Below are 8,820 nucleotides of genomic sequence, written 5' to 3' on the forward strand. Positions count from 1 at the left end.
TACAAATTGAAGTGGTTTCTTCTAATAAACTGAAGGTAATATATACACCATATTACTGTATTTTACTACCCCGTTCTAGTTTTTAATAGCACTTTTTATACTCAATTGCAGGAAAAAAAAGAGGCTCATATTAATTTTGATTTCACAGGGCTACAAAGAAACAGGAAGCATTTTCCACAAGGGATGAGGAGGCAGGAAAAGGGCAAGGCCTCTGGTTTGCCAAGAGTGGCAGGGGAATAAAATTTAGGTGACTCAACAGGCTATAAAACTGCTTTTAGGGTTTATTTATTCCTCCTTCCTCAAAGAGAATAAGCTGCCTGGGATGGTTTTGGGACAACAATTAGGCACTCTTTCTGGCTTTGGACTATACCATCCTTGCCTGCCCATTCCCAAGAGTGTTAGATACTTTTAATCCTCATGTTCTTCTCACACACTCAGAACTTAAGTCATCTGAATCCAGTCTCAGCAACTGCAGACTACATTTACCATTATCTTTCTTTCATAAATATTAATCATCAAACATTTGATAATCAAACTGCAAAAGGTAAATATAACCTAAATGAACTATTATTGTAAGATATCCTATAAGAAATTTATACTTATATGTAATTACAACTGAGATGGAAAAGACACAAAATAATATAAAAATAAACAGTTTAAAAAATACATATATGTAATGAACAAGACAGTTCCTATATATATATATAAAATACATATATAGGCTTCTCTACTGCTGATATCTCAAGTCATTATGCCCTGGAGAAAGGTGACACTTTACATATGTATTTAAAGTATAAAGAAGCTAATGATGAAATGAGGAAAGAAGTTTAAACATAAGATAATCCAGTCCAATTCTTCAAATTTAACCTCCAAAGAGCAAGCAGAAAACTGAAGTGAAAAGCAATTTTAGCAAGAAACCCTGACCAGCACAAAGCAAAATACGCGTCTCACAAAACTTAAAAAAGTAAAAACATCTGAATGCTAAGAAAAATAACCTACAAATAATTCAAATCAGATTTAACAAGCAACATCAAGCTCGACAAAATGAATGAAGCAAAATGAAACTAGCTAGAAAGTTATCTCCAAATTGCCAGGTGAAGGTGAAAACGCCCGTTCGGGTACACAATACAGTATTTTGTATATTCTTTCTGTAAAATTAACTAGAGAAAAATGTAGCAAGAAAGGTGAATGTAAGGGACAATGGGACCCAGCACTAGAAGGTAAAAAAGGAATCCTAGGATGATAGGAGTCATTAAGGAACATTAAATAATCAGAAACCTCAGTAACAGGGAATTAGAAACTAAAAGTCATAGTTCATCTTTTAAGCATCATTTATCTAAGAAAATGAAATACAAGAAAATCTATTCCTACATTGTCTTTCAAAAGGCAGATTTTGTCAAATTGATCTATGTAACTAAGCACACTACCTACTATACTTACATTTTGACCATCTTCACTCTAGGCAAAATATAAGATAGTAAGTTATCAAGTGTCCTAAACCTGACAGCATAAAGTATTAGTGTTAAGCACAGGAGTACCCTGCTTTCTTAATACATGAGGAGCAAACAGAAAAATTAACCTGATACTTGTGTACTTTGAAACCAAAGGTAACCCTTCAATTTAAAAATGTTGGGCAAAAGATTGTAACTAGCATTAGCTAAATTCTTCTTGAGGGGTTAGACACACTGAGATGTGAGAGGCAACTACTCATAACAAGAGAATGAGTTCAGCTGGCGATGAGCAGAGTGGACTATCACATTCTGTGCTCTATCTGAAAGCTGTTTCATAACCTGTACTTCCCTTTCCCAGCCTTTTAAATTTCTTTGAAGTGTTACCACAGTATCAAGGATATAAGCATAATTCCTTTATTCAGCACAAAATTAGGTCATATATATTGTACTGAGACATCTTAAAATTCTGAGCCTCCCTTTGCAATTTAACTTCAACCACCTACAACTTGCAAAGATTATTCATAGGGATGCAACCATTGCTGTTATTTTTGAAATCTAAGTATGAATTAGATAGAAACATCTGTTTTCAAGTTGTAGTTATCTTTCATGCCTTTCTCACGCACCATTACTACAAAATAACCTGATGAAATCCTTATGGATTCAAACTCTTAATTCAACAAAACAAAAATTCAATCTTGAAGTACCCCTTCCTCTTAAATACATAGGATCTGTTGATTCAAGTTTGTTCAGTAGCTTAGAATGAAGCTTAATAACAGAACAAAAGAAAACCCCGGGGGGGGGGTACTATAATACTTTAACTAGTAGATATTAAAGAACAGTCTCAAAATTGCAATGCCTGCTATTCCCTTGACTTCTAGACAATGATTTTTTTTTCAGTATCAGATGAATAATGTAAACATAGGCCTCTGTGGCCTTAACTTACTTTCTCTGCATTTCCTGCTCATTAATTTTAGTCTTCCATGCTGCAAACTTGTTGGAAAGGATTCCTTTTTCAAGTTAACACGCCACAATTAAGTCTAAGCCGATAAATATACAAACAGGTTTAAAAATATTTTTAAATGCCTGCCTAGAATTCAGATACCCAACCTAGAGCTTTCATACTAAAAGGAGGCCAGATGGAAAAAACATCCTTAAATTAGCAGTAAGAGTAAGAAAAATTACTAACTACAGGACCTGCTTATTGGCCCCTAACTGCTGGTGGCTAAATGATGTTTTATAAATGTCAAACTTACAAATATCACCTATTTATGAACAAATCTGCACTTTGCCATGCCTGAAGGAAATTTCACCAGGTCTGAACATTGTAAGATTCCTTCACCTTTTATGCAATGTTGTCAAGAAAAAGCAATGACACTCAATTTTCCCCAAAATCTACACTGTATACTACATAGCATGTGGCAGCAAAGGATTGAAACTATATTCCAGTTTTTATGAACTCTGAAATACTAATCTTATCTGGCTCTCCAGATGCCAATTAAATATTCTGAGAAACTGTTTAAACAATGAGACCTAATTCTCGTTTTAATCTTATTAAAGCAACACAATTATCAATATTCAAGATAACCTCTTGAAAATGAAGTTTTAAGGGTTTCTTTACTCATAACATAAATCCACACAATTTTAGCCGATTTTGTTTAAATGATACAGTAGTAACATTTTCTACTTTCAAAAGTAAATTATCAGGACACTTTGTTACCAAATTTTGTCACACCAATGCTGTTCAGATCTTTTTCATCTCATTTATAAAATAACTACACAAGACAAAAAATACTTCTGGTATGTCACTTAACCAACTTTGACTCTTTTTCTATACATTTTGTTACTGTCAACAAATCCTACTCTTATTCAGTTTATCTGTGGCACAACTTTAGCCACATCAAAACCTCTGTCCTTTTGCCTGAACAACAAAACTAGTTATTGTTTACAAGTGACAGAAAATTCCAATTCCCTCAGGTATCATAAAATTCTCTCCAAACAAATGTTTTGTCACAATTTTTTTCAGAATAGATGAAAGCCTAAGAACATTAAGTAGCAGTCTTTATTCCCCTCAGATTTAGACCTTGTTTCTAATCAACCTTGTAAACAATCATATTCATTGACGCTTACACTATTCTAAAATAACCTTATCTTGCTCAGTTTACTGCTTGTGTTAAAAACACATTTTAGGAATCTAACACTTGAGGACACTAATTTCCAATTGTTTATTAGGACTTCCCAGTCATCCACTTTTACTCAACCAGCAGCCTTATTTCAACAAAAGAAAAAAGTACTAGTTTGACATCTGTACAAACAGGGAACATCATACGGTTTTCAAAGTGCTCCAACTGGTGCACCAGAATTTTTCAGGTAAACTTCCATTGACTGTGCTAAGTTGACAGAAGTTCGTTTCATTTAGTATAAATTTTGGCAATCCAATGCTAAATTCTGTACTAAGCGATCCAATGAATTGGCCAAAACTACAGCTGTCCAAACCTCCCACCCAGAAGTTCTAGTCGTCCCCCCCGCCCCAAAATGTACAATCCCATCCTTGGATTTGCCAATTTTAAAGTATTAGCTGAGTCCATCTACTTAACCATGAGCAGTCATGAAATGTGCAACGTTTTGAGACCATTTATTCACTCATCTTTCCTGAATTACCTGCAACCTCAATCTCTAATAGTTTCCAAATCTTCAGAGCAATAGTGACTAAGAGAATGGAAAAACAACACTGCACTAATGAGGCATGTTCCCAGAAATGCAGAACCAAATTACCATTAACTTCTTGAGTCTGCTGACATGTGTGTGAGACCAGAGAATATTTGCATCAATTAAGTGAAGAACAAAACTACATTACTTTTCTATCCATCTCCCCATCATGTACTGAATCAGGTGTTCTGGGGCATTTGTTTTTCCCAATAGCTAGTTAATTTGAATGCACAGATAATCAAAAAGTGAAAGAGCTCTAAATTTCCAAGTGTCTACAAGTTGTTAAGTGCAAAATGAAATGGAGAACACCCGCAATAATTCTTCGACTCCTGGAGATCCTAAGACATGCTACAAAAATAGGTCTTTATTCTTAGGAAAATATAGTCAGAGCTAGCTTCCTTATGCTATACATAAAATCTTAACATCAGAGGCAGTACAGATAGTACAGATAGTTTTGAACTGATCTCCAAACAAGCACAAACCCACTACGTTGAAAAGAACAGGTAATTTGAGGTTTTTGGCAAAAGACAGTACTTCATATCTAATCCAAATCAAAGAGCCTGCAGACAGTTTTCAGTGATGAAAGAAATGAAATAAATATTAAATCCTATTGATAAATAAATGTAAGACAATTTAAATAAGCTAAAAGAACAAATATTTTTTAAATAAAAAATACTAATCAGGTACAAGCTTTTGTTTCTCAATGTCAGACTTCTAAGTATTTATCAGACTACTGTTAACATTAAAATCCTCATCTTGGACCAGGGCATTAGTTATAATACTGAGTTGCTTTCATAAAAAAGTTTTTTCTCCCCAACAGAGTGCTTCTGGTCCAGAAAAAAATATTTTAGGTAATTACTGAAGGCAGACTGTGGTACTAATACAACTTATAGCTTACAGGTACTCTTTTGAAAAAGTGACAGACCCAAAAAGTCTATCAATTTATTTGTCCACAGTTAAAAATGTCTTCAAACATTGGTTCATGATTAGCATCTTTAGTGGCAAGCCCTATTGAGTGGTACAATTAGACTAACATACTTTAAAGCACCATCCCCACAAGTCTGGTCATTTTGTTCACTAAGTTCTGTAGTCATTGTCTATACCCACCTCTCAATTCTTAGTCAGAAAAAATCTTATGTTATACATCCTTGGGGAGAAAACTGTCAGGGTGGGTATTTTTGGAAGCTTTAGAAACCTGAGCAATCATTTTACTCTAGGAATTGCCCCTATTTTTCCATGCCTTAAGAGTCTCTACATTTTAGTTTCTTCCCTTGGAGACTACATGTCAATCTGTAATAACAAGGTGATCTGGTCAACAGTGCCTTTTGGCTCAGCAGGCATAAAAGCTGTCATAAGTGTGACAATTTTGTCCACCTAGCATGATTTTTGTCCTGATATTAAATAAATCTTTTCAAATATATACAAGTGAATACTGATCACCCATCAAACCATTCCTGTGTTGTTCCTATTTTGTCACATGGAAAATGTTTCTACTTTGTTTAGATCAGACTTGCAGAAATTGGTAAATTTCTCATGATGCTATAAAAATCAACATCATGAGTGTGCAACTGCTTTTTGTGCTCAATTCCCCCTTCACATCTAATATCTGATTTAGTTCCAATGGATGAAAATCTTCAACAAAAAGGATGTTTGGGAAAATACGTGAAACACAATTTTCTTAGAAAACTTTGTAAAAACTTATTGAGCTAATGATCGTTTTGATTGCCAAGTAGTCTGCAGAAACAAAATCTTGCGTCTGTTTTAAATTCGGTAACTTAAGATTTGTTTTGTTACAATCAATGCTTTAAGGAGATACATTTTTTTATCCCAAGGAAGGGACTTGACTCAGATTTAAGATCCATTCCTTGACAATATATACAATTTTTTTTAACTTGTCATCTATCCATTCTTTGAAGCTGTCAAAGCCAAGAACCCATAAACAAATCACAAATAGCAATAACCTACATTAGTTAACATTCCCCTTTTAACAAGTTGACATTTTTTACTAAAGGATTAGTTATTTTTGCATTTCCATTTCTCATATCCCATGACATTCCATATAAATTGCATTATTGCTTTATAGGCCACACAACATTCAAAAGTATGTTTATATGCATTGCCTGTTTTCCTTGATCTCTGATAAGAGTTTGATACTGATTTTACTACAGAAATTTAAGTTTGAAAATACCAGTTAGTATTTCTTCTCAGAACTTAATTGTTCACATCACTAATCACTACATGCATATTTAGCTCTGATTATATTGCTCAAAAACTGCACCCATTATCAGAACAGTGCAAACGATATTTAATTTTAAAATTATAATGGCTTGAATTCAAAGTTATTCAAATGAACACTGTCAAGTAATTTCACTTGAGTGTATATATATATTTCATCACCACTGTTTACATTACCCATCAATTCTTCGTATTTGTTTTCCCTCCCAAACCCCAAACTACGAATGCCAAATAGTCTTAGAAACCCACAGCTCTAAATGTTTTAAGAACACATTTGTGAACTCACAAAAATGTTCATCTTTCAACTTTGACAATGCAGTTCTTAAGTCAAACAAACCCATCCTATAATTCCAACAAGTAATTCTGGGAATTAACTTAAACACCTTGACAGTGTCCCTTAAAGGGGGTATGACAGTAAAGTGCCAATAGGCATGGCAATGACCTCTTTGATGGTATCATTTAACTCCTTGGAACTGGAAAATGCCAGCACCAAGGATTACACTGAGATTCAATTTTACTGAAGGCTACATTTAGTTTACCCAACTTTCTACAACCTATTATACTCATTATATGTTAGAATGAAATGTAAATGTTTTGTGTAGCCCTCAAACTTACGCTGAGATTTGAGAGAGATGTACTTTAAAAAAGCACGGGGTAATATACAAAATCAGTGGCAGAAAGTTTCATTAAGCACCAGAACTAATTTTTGTCACCCCATACTCATTTTGTAGGTAAGTTTCAATAACCGGCAAGGCACATTTACATATATTCCAATGAATACTTGACAAAATTTAAATTACACTCTATGTCCCAGCTATCCCAGTAACTGACATACAACATACTAAAATGGTTTATTAAGATAACAAAAAAAAAACCAATTAATGTGAAACATACAGGCTATTGGCAACCACTATTCTAAAATTATGTAGGTACAAATAAACATACTAAAATGTGTGCATTTCTAAATTTTTAAACCAGAATATTTCTACACTAACACACATTTATATTAATGACACATAAAAAAAATAAAAACTTTATTACAAAAATAAGTTACACTCGCCTCCAGCTTACAGTATAAAACAATTTTATTTGCAGGAATGCAAAATGATTGTTTGCCATGAGCATTTTGAACATATGACATGTCTAATTTTCTTGTTAAATTTGCATTTACTGGGGGAACTGGTGTGTATAAAACCTTAATTAAGTATAATAAGCTCTGATCTTCATTGTGGTGCCTATTGGGTATTGTGATATAACTGCAGTATCCCTTTGGGGAAGGGGGAAGGGATTTCTTTATACCAAGTCCTAATTAAACTATAATTTCACTTTTGACTTTAAGCTATCAATTTAGGACTTGGCAAAAATTTTTTTGAGGGTGATTCAATAGAGGATGCTTCACCACTGAACACTCACTGTCATCAAGGTGCTTTAGAAAATTAAAAACAGCACAAATGATTGTACTCTATTCTACAAGTTATCATGACCTGCATAAGAAATGGAAAGCTGACTCACATTTTTGCAGTGATCAGCAATAAGAAATGCACTAATGAAACATACCTTTTACCTAAAAAGCTAAACTACAGCCATATACTAATTTCTATGATTTATGAAAAAACTTCAAAATATCCAAATGTCAGGCTTCGCTGTACAATTGTCAGTTTTAGTCTGACTTTTTATAAAGGGACACTGCAGTATTTAGTACAAGTTCGGATGCACTTTTTTTTGAACATCTGATGTCTTACAAAAGTAACATCTTGCTAAACTATTATACATCCAAATAACTACAATATCTGAAGAAGCAAGGCTGCTTTTTCAGCCACAAAATACGACAAAAGCAAGGCCTGTTATGATGGTCATGAGGAAGTCTTACAAGCCTCTGAAACTAAAGGCAACTAAGAATGTTACATTTGGTATATTAAAATCTTACCCTCATATCATTTAACAAGCCTTGCTTTTATCTACAAAGATTTTCTATGTACAGTACAGACAGGGTATAGTTCAATCCTCTGCTACTGAGGTAGTTAACCAACCCTTTAAAAAAGGTTCTGAAAAGAACCACTATCTGGAATGCCTGACTAACCAGCTCTGATGATTACACCTGAAACTGCATATCTGAACACAATTCAAAAGTGATTACTATAAAAAAGATATAGACAATCATGATTAACCTTGGTGAGCAGAAATAAAATTTAAGGATACCAACAATGGTATTCATCTATGCCACTGCAATAAAATTTAAATGCACAAATTCAAGAGAATAGTTCAGAAAACCACTGCTGGGATCCTTAATTTAAAAAAACAGGGGAAAAATCTACTTAGAGCAGATTTTTTAAAGAGAAGAACTTTATTCTTTATTAAGATACCATGCTAGAAGTTATGAAGGATTTCTGTTGGAACACATTTGGAAAATAGAGTAGCTTTAGTTTAA

The 8,820-nt window shown here is 33.6% G+C and overlaps 1 protein-coding gene across 3 annotated transcripts in view; it reads right to left on the minus strand.

Annotated features, from left to right (window-relative positions):
* Positions 1-4,501: 4,501 nt before the first annotated feature.
* Positions 4,502-8,820, minus strand: part of SYNCRIP (synaptotagmin binding, cytoplasmic RNA interacting protein) — a 29,867-nt gene continuing 25,548 nt past the window's right edge. For all 3 annotated transcript variants that reach the window (XM_004673665.2, XM_004673666.2, XM_004673668.2), the window contains one exon: positions 4,502-8,820. This exon is cut by the window's right edge. The gene's annotated coding sequence lies outside the window, so the exon portion shown is untranslated.

This window comes from Condylura cristata, unplaced genomic scaffold, assembly GCF_000260355.1.
Source record: "Condylura cristata isolate star-nosed mole 26May11 unplaced genomic scaffold, ConCri1.0 scaffold00001, whole genome shotgun sequence".
Lineage (NCBI taxonomy): Eukaryota > Metazoa > Chordata > Mammalia > Eulipotyphla > Talpidae > Condylura > Condylura cristata.